The 13527-nt window shown below is 43.1% G+C and overlaps 1 long non-coding RNA gene across 1 annotated transcript in view; it reads left to right on the forward strand.

The window, feature by feature from the left end:
- The window catches only part of LOC309976463, a 95892-nt gene that overhangs the window by 49134 nt on the left and 33231 nt on the right, over nucleotides 1–13527 (forward strand). The window lies entirely within an intron of this gene.

The following is a 13527-nucleotide window of genomic DNA, read 5'->3' on the forward strand; positions in this document are numbered from 1 at the left end:
ATGATCGGAAATAGATGGCTTAAATTGCCATTAAAATAGACACACGGGTTTAAAAGTTGAGAGCAGAGCACGTGGTCAAATGCATAATGTGTTTCCTTGAGCCTGGAAGGTTGGCCCATTGGCCTGAAGTGTTGTATGGCCCGAGAACATGGAGGTTCATCTATTTCTAATTAATTGGGTTTTGTGGTGCTTTTGGAGGGTCGTTGGCCACATGACAGATGAGGAGGGAACCACCGCCAGGACCTTCTCTCTTAAGCTCCCGAAGGCAGATGTGTCTTCAGCGTTTCCAAATCTAATTATTGTTGTAACCTGAGCAAGTTACTTGCCTGCCAGTAGGGTATTTTTCTTGTTTCTATTCCAGGATTTCATATTTGAAAATCTCTTATGAGCCTTTCTAAGCTGGGGCAAGCAATCTTGAATCAGATAAAACTGAAAGGATTCATATTCACATTCAAGGCAACAGAGGCCTGGAAAAAGTTTATCTTCCCTTTTCTTGGGCTTCATAAGTTTGTTTTCTCATTCATTCAATTATTCATAAGAAAGCGTTGGCTAAATTCTGACCATTAATAATGTGACTTTGAACAAGTTACTTCCCATACATTCTCTCTAATTTTTATAACAAATTTCCAATAGATTAAAAGTGTACATAGTAGGTGAATGGAAATGATAGTTGTAGTAATTATTATCATTATTTTCAAAGCCCTATGCTAGTCAAAGGAAAAAATTAGCAGCAGTTAGAAAATATAGGACAAATATGCCATCTTGTCTCTCAGCCTTGACAGACATGGATAATCATTCATTTATTCAAATGTCAAACAAATATCTCTTCAACACCTGTTGTTTACCATATACTATGTTGGGAAGTGAACATAAAAGAGTTAAATAAATACTTGGTTCCAGTTTCAAGGACTTTCCTTACAGTCTAGAGCAGTACCAATAGATATATAATGTACGTCATATATATAATTTTGCTTTCCTAGGAATCACACTAGAAAGTAAAAAGAAACGTGCAATTAACCTGTTAATTTCATAAACTAATTAATTTTAGAAACTTGTTGTTAATGTATATTTGTTCCATTATCTCGGAACTATCATCATTTCAACATATACTCACTATAAAATGATTCATAAGATATTGCATTGTGAGTCTTCCAAATCTAGTGTATATTTTACATATATAGTACATCTCAAATCAGATGCTAAATTTCTGGAAATCCTTGATCTGTATTTAGAGTTCATAAAATTTTTTTTTTTTTTTTTGGCGATATCCGGGCCTCTCACTGTCGTGGCCTCTCCTGTTGCAGAGCACAGGCTCCGGACATGGAGGCTCCGCAGCCATGGCCCACGGGCCCAGCCACTCCGCGGCATGTAGGATCTTCCCGGACCGGGGCACGAACCCACGTCCCCTTCATCGGCAGGCAGACTCTCAACCACTGCGCCACCAGGGAAGCCCAAGAGTTCATAAAATTTTTAACTTAAAAAGTAGTTCACATACTCAAGTTGTTCCACACTTTCAAAACTTCCATTAAGCAAATCAGCTTTTAAATGTAAATTTATTAAAATTAAGTAAAATTTAAAATCAAGTTCCTCAGTCACACCAGCCACATTTCAAGTGCTCGATAGCCACATGTGACCAGAAGCTGCTGTTCTGGACAATGTAGGGCTAGGGAGGGCAGTGGCCATTAAATAATCATAGAAATCATAGTTCAGTTGCAAATACGGTATTTCAAAAGAGTAGTGTGTAGTGCAATGAGAATGAATAACAGAGGGATTAACACCTGCCCTGGGAGGTCAGGACACTTTCCTTGAGTAGGAAATATTTCAGCTGAGGTCTGGAGGATAAACAGGAGTTTTACAGAGGAAGGAGGTTAGGAAGAAAGATCTGTGCAAAGGCCCTGTGGCAGGAGGGATCGTGGAATTAAGAACCAACAGAAGAAAGCAGATTTCATTTACAATAGAACCCAGCTGTAAACCGGTGCTTCCCTGCTCCTTAGGAACTAAACGTGATCAGTCCAGTCCGTTCCCTGCCCATCTCACAGAAAAGGAGATTCCCTCTTCAATAATTCTTCAAATTCCTGGGGGCTTATGGCCTAAAGGGCCATCACAGCTGTAAGACACAGCATTATATAATAGAAATGCAGCAGCCAGGAGGTGACCGATGTGTGGCCCAACAAGCCAGTGGTAATTGGCTGCTTTCAGCTGTGAGATCTTAGGCCAGTTGTTAAGTCACTTAGTGACTCAGTTTATCAGGTAAGTGAGGAAAATAATTCTCATCTTGTGAAATTGCTGTGAGAAGTAAATGACATAAATAGCGCCTGGCACCTGGTAGATGCTGGAAGGTAGTTCATGACCTTCTCATAGTCCCCTTCAAGAGTCCCTGTGCATGCTCCCATTATTGTGTTTAATCTAATAGGGGAGGTAGTCAAAACCTTAATTTCCTATTAACTTTTCCGTTTGCTTCATCAGAAAAGGGTCCATGCCTTGTGTCTATCACTGTGCCTGGCACATGGCACGTTGCCCGTGATACTTACTGAAGAGTGTTTAGCAAGAGCTATACCCATGGAGAAGAGGGAATGACAGGTGGGAAAAACTTGTGGGTGGAGGAACTGAGAAATGAAATCAAAAGCGTGAAGTTCCTTACTGTGGACCATTGCTGCTTTTCTTCGCATCTCAAACTCCACCAAAGACAGGTTTTTTCCCCCAAATGTTTTAATAGGCTGAAAGCACCTCGAAGGCAGGGACCAGACATTCTGCATCAGTACATCTTACACTTTACTATAAATCACTCAAGGATCTTGTTAGAATGCAGATTCTCAGTGAGTGGTCTGCCGTGGGGCCTGAGACTCTGAATTTCTAGAAGCTCCCAGGTACTGCTGATGCTGGTGGTCCCAGACCACACTTGGAGTAGGAAGGATCTGCATCTTTCTGATAAGTAATCAGTGTGTCCAAAACAAGATCCCCCAGTATTTAATATTTATTTATTTAACTATGGATGTATGCATTTCTTATTTTTAGAAAGAGACTTTATTTTTTAGAGCAGTATTAGGTTCACAGCAGACTTGACCAGAAAGTACAGAGAATCCTTGAACACCCCCTGCCCCGACCCCTTGCAGTCTTCTCCATATCAACGTCCACACCAGGGTGGTACCTATGTTACAATCAATGAACCTACACTGACGCATCATTATCAGCCCAAGTCCATAGTTTACCTTAGGGTTCATTCTTGGTGTTGTATATTCTTTGGGTTTGGATAAATATATAATGACACGTATCCATCATTATAGTATCACACAGAAGAGTTTCACAGCAATAAAGGTCTTCTGTGCTCTGCCTATTCATTCCTCCCTTCCCGCAACCCCGGCAACCACTAACCTTGTACCATCTCCATAGTCTTGCCTTTTCCATAATGTCGTATAGTTGGAATCACACAGTGTGTAACCTTTCCCGACTGACTCCTTTCACCTAGTAATGTGCATTGATGTGTCCTCTGTGTCTTTTCATGGCTCGATAGCACGTTTCTTTGTAGCACTGAGTAATATTCCATTGTCTGGATGTACTACAGTTTATTTATCCATTCACGCACCGAAGGACATCTTGGTTGCTTCCAAGTTTTGGCAATTATGAATAAATCTGCAATAAACGTCAGTGTGCAGGTTTTCATGTGGATATAAGTTTTCAGCTCTTTAGGGTAAATGCCAAGGAGCACCACTGCTGTATCATATGGTAAGAGTATGTTTAGTTTTATAAGAAACTACCAAACTGTCTTCCAAAGTAGCTGTGCTATTTTGCATTCCCACCCGCAGTGCATGAGCATTCCTGTTGCTCCACGTCCTTGCCAATGTGTGGTGCTGTCAGTGTTCTGCATTTTGACATTCTAATAGATGTGTTGTGGTATATCCTTGTTTAAAATTTTTTTTTAGCATCTTTATTGGAGTATAATTGCTTTACAATGGTGTGTTAGTTTCTGTTGTATAACAAAGTGAAGCAGCTATACATATATCCCCATATCCCCTCCCTCTTGCATCTCCCTCTCACCCTCCCTATCCCACCCCTCCAGGCGGTCACAAAGCACCGAGCTGATCTCCCTGTGCTATGCGGCTGCTTCCCACTAGCCATCTGCCTTACGTTTGGTAGTGTATATATGTCCATGCCTCTCTCTCGCTTTGTCACAGCTTACCCATCCCCCTCCCCATATCCTCAAGTCCATTCTCTAGTAGGTCTGTGTCTTTATTCCTGTCTTACCCCTAGGTTCTTCATGACATTTTCTTTTCTTAAATTCCATATATATGTGTTAGCATACGGGATTTGTCTTTCTCTTTCTGACTTACTTCACTCTGTATGACAGACTCTAGGTCTATCCACCTCATTACAAATAGCTCAATTTCGTTTCTTTTTATGGCTGAGTAATATTCCATTGTATATATGTGCCACAGCTTCTTTATCCATTCATCTATCGATGGACACTTAGGTAGCTTCCATGTCCTGGCTATTGTAAATAGAGCTGCAATGAACATTTTGGTACATGACTCTTTTTGAATTATGTTTTTCTCAGGGTATATGCCCAGTAGTGGGATTGCTGGGTCATATGGTAGTTCTATTTGTAGTTTTTTAAGGAACCTCCATACTGTTCTCCATAGTGGCTGTACCAATTCACATTCCCACCAGCAGTGCAAGAGTGTTCCCTTTTCTCCACACCCTCTCCAGCCTCTTCAATTCAGTGGTGCTGGGAAAACTGGACAGGTACATGTAAAAGTATGAGATTAGATCACTCCCTAACACCATACACAAAAATAAGCTCAAAATGGATTAAAGACCTAAATGTAAGGCCAGAAACTATCAAACTCTTAGAGGAAAACATAGGCAGAACACTCTATGACATAAATCACAGCAAGATCCTTTTTGGCCCACCTCCTAGAGAAATGGAAATAAAAACAAAAATAAACAAATGGGACCTAATGAAGCTTCAAAGCTTTTGCACAGAAAAGGAAACCATAAACAAGACCAAAAGACAACCCTCAGAATGGGAGAAAATATTTGCAAATGAAGCAACTGACAAAGGATTAATCTCCAAAATTTATAAGCAGCTCATTCAGCTCAATAACAAAAAAACAAACAACCCAATCCAAAAATGGGCAGAAGACCTAAATAGACATTTCTCCAAAGAAGATATACAGACTGCCAACAAACACATGAAAGAATGCTCAACATCATTAATCATTAGAGAAATGCAAATCAAAACTACAATGAGATATCATCTCACACCAGTCAGAATGACCATCATCAAAAAAACCTAGAAACAATTAATGCCGTTTTTGACTGTGAAATTTAAAAGCTACCAGCTCCACGGTCCTTGTGCTTCCAGCTCTGAATGATTTACGTCTTAATGAAAGGTCCACTAGGGGGAGAAGTTTAGTAGCGTTGGAACCCCGCCGCTCAGCCAGAAGTGTTTTTTTTTCCCCCTTGAAAAGTCGACTCTTCAATAAACAAAAGATCGCTCGCGAAATCACACGCCCCTACGCCAGACTGGTGTGCTTGTCCTCAGTTTTCCGGCGGCACCTTTAACAGAAGCGTGGCGGCGCTTCCGGGAAGGGCTGATGTATCTATCGGACGCGCAGCCGAGCAGAGCGGCGTCTGGGAGCAGAAGCCCTAGCGTTTCCAAACATCGGGGCTGAGGGTGTTTATTCATGACGAGTGAACCAAACTCCTGCATTGTTTAGAATCAGGAGTTGTTCAGGAGATCGTGCTGGGCTCCCAAGGGCTTGCAGGGATGCTGCGTACCGAGCGGGGCTGTTCTCAGCACTGGTACCTGTCCAAAAAGTAGGCACATTTATTTACTCACTGTAGGCTTTTAGCTGCAAGGTGTACTTTCAGTGGTGCTCCAAGGATATACCTCCTAAGAAGACATTTGTCAGAGTGCCAGAAGTTCCACCACTGAGGAAAGATGTTTTAGAACCCCTGGCCCAGGAGGATCCCTTCCCCAATTCCTGCCATGGCTGTGTGCTGCATTTCTTTAGTTGCCTTTGAATGGAGTCATCTTTTTTAATGAAATAAATTTATCTTAAAAAAAAAGACGAATAGCTATTATAAGTGGAAAATAAGTTCCACTTCCCATTGATAGAAAGCACGTGCAAAGATAACTTCAGCAAAGACACAATGGTATTACTTAGACGGATACTGTGACCTCCTCAAGATTTTAAGCCTGAGACCTGCTGCCTATTAAGCAAGATTAGCAAGTGATAGAAAGACGTGTTAAAGATGGTTTAGGCCCCATATGAGGTTTTTCTTTTCTTTGACAAAATAATCAAAAGGCCTGAAAGGGAACAGCTTTTCCCCGATGTGATTCAGTTATTTCATGTCTTGTCTGTGTGCAGCTAGTCTTCCTGTAATCCACCTAAAACCACGTACTCTACCACCAGCAGACCCCTCTAATACTTTGGAAAACACAACTTTATTCTTTTTTTTTTTTAATTTTATTTATTTATTTTTGGCTGCGTTGGGTCCTCATTGCTGCGTGTGGTCTTTCTTTAGTTGCGATGAGCGGGGGCTACTCTTTGTTGCAGTGTGCGGGCTTCTCATTGCGGTGGCTTCTCTTGTTGCAGAGCACGGGCTCTAGGTGCGTGGGCTTCAGTAGTTGGGGCACGCGGGCTCTAGAGCACAGGCTCAGTAGTTGTGGCGCACGGGCTTAGTTGCTCCGCAGCATGTGGGATCTTCCCAGACCAGGGCCCGAACCCGTGTCCCCTGCATTGGCAGGCGGATTCTTAACCACTACGCCACCAGGGAAGCCCCTTGGAAAACACAACTTTAAATCAAAGCCATGAAAGCATCACCTGCTAGAAAGATCTCCCTCTGTTGCCTAGAAGTGAGAAGCCGCTCAATTTCTTCAAGAAGAAGGAAGCTACAGATCTACCTCCAGAGCTGTCTGTGTTATTAAAGATAACTCAACAGATTGACTAGAACTGAAGAGCATCCCCACCACCTGGCTAGCAGGCTGCATTTCTTTCTTTATTTTAATGTCTCATACTAAAAATAATTGAACTCCTTTGCAGGAACTTTGACTCCTTTGTTTTTCCCACATCCCACATTCAATTTGCTCCTATGTTGTAGGTTTTGCAATCTGTTCTCTGGTCTGTGTCTCAAGTGATGCTGCCTTAGTCTGAAGTCTCATCTGCTATCGCCTCAACTTGATAACAGTTTCCTGCGTCTGTCTCTCCATCCTTCATTCCATCATCTACATAAAAATGATCCTCCAATAACAGTGCAGTTTTTGCTGTGATCTTCCCCTGCTTAAAGATTTCTAAGTAAAATGCCCAAGGCTACACAATTGGTTAAGTGGCAGAGCTGGGATCCAAGTTCATTTGTCCAGTTCCAAAGGCCATAAGTTTATGACCATATCAGTGTTCATTGCCAAAGACGTAAGTTAAGCAACTGAACCTTCTTCTGCAAAGAAGTAATTTGTAGGCTTTAAGAACCCAAATACTTCCAACATTTCCCAAGACGAAAATGGCTATTAATTCAACCAGTCAGTATTTATTAAATAAATCTGTACTCTTTTTGTTGAAGCGATAGAAACACACTCACATTGGTTCAAATACTAGGTGATATTTATTAGTTGTACGCTGTGTATAATTGAGCCGTTTGGGAGGTAGGGCTAGCTTCTGGCCTGGCTGAATCCAGGAACCAGGTCCCTAGGACTTGGTCACTGGCTCTGTATCTCTCAGCCCTGCCTGTATCTGTGTTGCTCCTTCTTGAGCAGCTCCTCCTCTAGTGATGACAAGCTCACTGGCCCCAGGAACCTGCACAGAAAGAGACTACTCACTTCCTGGGTTATACTTGCCAAGTTTTCGGCACTGAATCTCATTGGCCTAGCTTGGGTCATGTGACAATTGTGAACCAATCATTTGTGCCAGGGGAATGGTTTATGCTGATTGGCCCAACCTAGATCATGTGCCCATATCTGGAATCAGGGAGTGGAGTTAGGCTCTCTGAAACAAATGGATTCAGGCTGGAGGAGGGTAGTTTTCTGAACGGAAACTGAGATATGGTTACCAGGAAAGAATGGGGGAAAGCGGGGAACAGGCCAAAGCAACAGGTGCTGCCACACCTCCTCCGTGCTTATGACTCGTTGTATATTGTGTGGGATGAAGAGGCATTTAAAGCACTGTCGTATTGTCAAAGAACTAGTACTCAGGTGGCAGATAAGAAACAATAAGAGAACAAAAGGGGGCATTATCTCTATTTTATAGTTCACAATAAGCAGTTAAACCAGGTGAAATAGGAACTCAAAAAGGGGAGGGATCATCTGTGGGAATTAGGGGTAAAATCATTATTGAGACATCTGGAGAAGAAGGGTCTTGAAGGATGGGCAGAAAAGGTAGGCAATTGCCTTAGGAAAGATATGGGCCCCCTGACCTCCCCTGGTGTCACACCTGTGAATATGTTTCATTACATGACAAGAGGGACCTTGCAGATGAAATAAGGCTAGCAGCCAATTGATAATCAGAAGTTGGGCAATTCTCAGGCACCGGGTCATCTAGAAACAGCTCACTGCATCTCTTCCCTGAAAGTTCCCCCTTAAAAGGGGTGTCGATGAGAAGGAACGAGTGGCATCTCTGGTACTCAGGATCAGACAAAGGGTGTTTGTGTCACTTCTGGATATAAGAGGAAGGAGTATGTATTTTGGATCCTGAAATATTGGGATTTCTTAGACGCTGAGAAACAGGATTGGAAGTAATTGAAACTGTGGTTTAAGTGGCCGCCAGCTTCAGAAGCATCTGGGTGTTTAATAAAAACTACAGAATCCCTTTGAATCAGAAACCAGGTGAGCTTAGAAATCTGCATTTTAAGGTAACCTTCTCAGGTTGACTTTGAGGCACACTTGACTTTGACAGTGACTGACTTGTGAGGTCAATGGAACAGAATCTTAGGAATGGAGGACTGGACAGAATATGAAGAATTTAAAATTTTGGCTTTCTGCTTAATTGCCCTTCCGTGCTTTCCCCTCAGACTTTCCCTTCTACTTATTTACTTGCCATGATATTGATCACACGTTTCCAGGTCTGCAGATGGGTTAGAGGTGCTGTGTGGCAGTTATTTAGAGTAGACACACGATGGGGGGGGGGGGGTTGGTGAAGAAAACATTTGAACTCTTGACTTTCCCCATCTCAAGCCCCTCTTCTGCATTTTAGAACAAGAGTTCTGAGCCTCTGGTCCATGGATAATTTTAGGGTGTTCACAGAGCTTCTGGAGACTAGGCTTCAAACTTTGTATTAGTACATTCAAGAATGTTCTGTGGAAGTCTCTATGGCTTTCTTATTATGTCAAGGTGGTTTCTGATCCCGAGAAATATCAAAAACCACCACCTCAGAGACTCGTTTTTTTCAGGGACCAAGGTCTATTCACACAGATTCTTTGGGAAGAACTTGGACACAGTTTGCTTCTAGTTTCATCTTTTAGTGCATTGGAACTCTAAAAGCCCCAGCAGCCAGCCCAACACCTTTCCTGTGTCTTGGGATTATGGAAATATGAAAGGAATTTGCTTTGCTGAGTAATTTTGAGTAACTTGAGCTGTGTATTTGGGGGAAAAGAGAAAAATCTATCAAGCAGTCCTGTGCCCTGCCCTGTGGCACAGACAACGTTTCTCCAACCCACATGCCCCCCAAATTGAAATCACTGTTACCCTAAGGACAACGTGTGGTCCAGGAAGGGGTATGCCTGATTTTAGAAAGCCAGACTCATCGCTGGGGCGATCTTTAATAGAAGTCTTGCTTGAACAATGGTTTTTACCCCAGAGTGTGATCACAGCTGTTTTATTTTAGCTAATGCAGCAATTCAAGCAATTAAATCCACATTCCACTGTGGCTATTTAATTTCACGTAGTTCTCCGCGCATTGTCATGAAAGTATTCTTTGAGACTTGCAAAGTCAAAACAGAATGTAGACGTTTTTTTCTTCTAAAATAGCCACACTTGCTTCTTCAAGTTGTCTTTTCTTGGTTGATGTCTCGTAAGGATGTCAACTTTTAATCTCTAGGAGTTGAGTTCCATTGGGAGAAATGAGATTTATTATTCAGAGTCTATAGAATAAGTATCATGGCAAATCACAGTCCGGGATAAAGAGGAGGACCTGTTCCTTTTAGCAGCAAAATAACTTAAATCAGGGAGTTCATGTTGAAATCTGATATTGTTATAAAATTAAATAAGATGATTATCTCCTGGTTATAACATTATATATGAATAAAAGGTTTGATGTTTTTATTGTGTGACTCCCCTTTCCTTACGATTATATATTGTGTAATTATTTTATTCAATCATTCAACAGATATTCATTGAGTTGCTACTATGTGTCAGGAATGGTGAACAAGATGGACACAGTTCTTGGCCTCGTTCCATTTTTATCCTTTCTGGAAAGACCGACAAGGAGCCAGGAAATTTAGAAAATGAATACAAGAATTGGAGATTGTGGTACATGTCAAGAAGGAAATAAAAAGGGGGTGAAATAGGAATGAACTGGGAAAGGAGGTTACTTTAATTAAAAAAAAATACAACCATAGAAGCTCCCTCTGCAGACGGTATATTTAAGCCAATGCTTAAAGGAAAGATGATTTAAAGGAAAGGTTTGTATATTTATAGGAATAGGGGAAGGGCATCACAGGCAGAGGGAATTGGCAAGGGCTTGAGATGGGAAAGAGCTTGGAGCTTGGTGTGTTTGAAGAACTGCAGGGTGAGCGAGATGAGTGTGGAGGGAAAGTGATTATTCCTGCTCTTGCCTTATTGAAATGTGATTACACTGTTGGGTCTGAACTTACAGTGGCATAGTCACTGCCATTTTGCTTGCCACTGCCTGGGGGTAAGGTGTGCCCTTTCCAGCAAAACTCAGGATGAGCTGTACTGAGATCATGGCGCTTGGGGTGTTATGAACTAAACGTTTGTGTCCCTCCGCACCCGCCCCCCCGCCATAGTCATATATTGAAGCCCAAATCTGCAACGTGATGGTATTTGGAGGCGGGACCTTTGGAAAGTAATTAGGTCATGAGAGTGGAGCCCCCATGAATGGGATTAATGCTCGTCAAAGAAGCAACAGGAGAGACATGCTGTCTCTTTCCCTCCCTCTCTCTCTCTCTCTCTCTCTCTCAGTCATGTGAAGATACAGTGAGATGCTGGGTGGTCTATAAACTAGGAAGAGGATCCTCACCAAGCTTCCGACCATGCTGGCACCCTGATCTCAGACTTCCAGCCTTCAGAACTGTGGGAAATAATTGTCTATTGTTTAAACCATCCAGCCTATGGTGTTCTGCTGTAGCAGCCTGAGCTGCCTAAGACGTAGGAGTGAAAAGTACTGCGGTGCTTTAACAAGGGAGCAAATTGAGTGAGTGAGCTTTTCTGTTTAGCTGTACTGAGAACAGCAACCAACCTGCAGCGTTCACAAAGTCAGAATCTAACCAAGATGCTGGGGAAATGTCTCCAGCCCTTTGAGCTAAACAGGAGCCTATACCAGGGAAATCTGACGACATTACATGGTTTATTATTGTTATATTGATCTCCTGTTTTGCCTACTCTTAAATAGAAAGAGAAATGACCTAACTTTGGCAGCCAGCATCAAGTGTGCTAAAGGGAAGACATGAAGGGTTCCCACTCTGAGACTTGGGCTAAGGAATAAAGGGGCAGCAGGAATCAGGGAGAAGAAGGGGAGGAGAGAAAGATAATAAAGTCTGCTCAGGACTTCCCTGATGGTGCAGTGGTTGAGAATCCGCCTGCCAATGCAGGGGACAGGGGTTCGAGCCCTGGGCCGGGAAGATCCCACATGCCACGGAGCAACTAAGCCCGTGCGCCACAACTACTGTGCCTGCGCTCTAGAGCCCGTGAGCCACAACTACTGAAACTCCCGTGCCGCAACTACTGAAGCCCGCGCGCCTAGAGGCCGTGCTCCGCAACAGGAGAAGACACTGCAATGAGAAGCCCACACACTGCAAAGAAGAGTAGCCCCTGCTCGCCGCGACTAGAGAAAAGCCCGTGCGCAGCAACGAAGACTCAACGCAGCCAGAAATAAATAAATAAATTTATTTATTTAAATAAAGTCTGTTCAGTCAGCTTCCCTTCTCTTCTTCAAGTGAGTCGGTTATTACTTAATTTATCAAGAAGATCTAAAAATATTGGGATTGGGCTTTATCCTGCCCTGTCAGTTATTTTCACGGAGCACCAACTCTGTGCGAAGTCCTGTGAGAGATAACTTTGGAGATGCTAGCGCGATTTACATACTGACTGTCGCCTCTAGGAGCTTGAAAACGTTGGGGACAGTCGCCATGTCCATGAATAAGGGCCACGATAACTCAGAGCAGGGACACATTGTTTCTGGAGGGAGGAATCTCGAATGGTTGTATGAAGGAGGAGAAATATAAGTCAGGATTCGAATTATCGGTGGGATTTGGGTGATGGATGCGAGAGCGGGAAGGAGTCTCGGGCACAGAGAACCTTGTCGTAGACAAGGCAAGTGGGACTGCATCGTAGGGCTTCGTAAGTATTGCCTGGAGAGCCTGTTAAAAATGAAGGTAGTCAGGAACCATCCAGAGAAATTCTGATTAACAAGGCCAGGGTGGGGCTTAAGGATGTGAATTTTAAGGACATGTCACGTGAATCTGATGCAGAGCGTCCAAGGACCACCCCTGGAGGAATGCTGGTCTAGAGGAGAGCCGGTGAACCCCAGAGGTAGCAGTATTGTTGAAGGGCATTCATGTAGAATAAGCTTGGGAAGGTTGCTAGGAGCCATGCACACAGAAGGTCTTAAATGCTAAGTGCTTTGTTTTGCCACATAGCTACCATTTTTTTTTCTTGAGCAGTCACTAGGAACTAGATCCTCAAAAGAACATTGTAAGAAACTTATGTTAGTCCGATGTAAGATGAAGACCCCTAACCTTAGATGAGGGTAAGTGACATGTTCGTTTCCCCAAACAGTAAGTGGCAACACTGGGAATCAAACCCAGGTGGTTCAGTAGGTAATGGGTAATGGGGTCAACGTGATTAGAAATGAGATTGAGAACAATCGTTGGCTACATGATGAAACAGAAGAAATTGATGGTGGAGTGTCTCCTGAAACGGCGCAGACAAGGGTTAGGTACAAAAGACCTGCCCAGTGGAAGAGAGGGGAGATGTCGCAAGAATTCCTGGAACGTTTTGGGCGATTGTATCGCACGGGGTGGAGTGGACCCATCGCACTTCTCAGTCACTCACGATTTCATCAAGTTGGCAGAGGCCTTGCATGGCCACTTCCGCAAACCCTGTCCCTCTGGGACTCAGAGTACGTGGGTGTTGTCAGCACTGTTGGTGATGTGCTGACCTCCAAGCCTCTCTGGCACACGGAGGAGCAGTAAATTGTTAAGATGAAGGTGTTGAAGTCAGATGTCTTGGGTACAAATTCTGCCACTCCACTTCACTGCCTGAATGACCCTGGGCTAGTTTATTTCATCTCTTTGTGCCTCCGTTTTCTCATCTGTAAAATGGAGAGGTAATATTGGCATCTTCAAGCAATGGATATG

The sequence above is a fragment of the Leucopleurus acutus genome (genome assembly GCF_964270905.1).
Source record: "Leucopleurus acutus genome assembly, chromosome: 20".
Taxonomy (NCBI): Eukaryota; Metazoa; Chordata; class Mammalia; order Artiodactyla; family Delphinidae; genus Leucopleurus; species Leucopleurus acutus.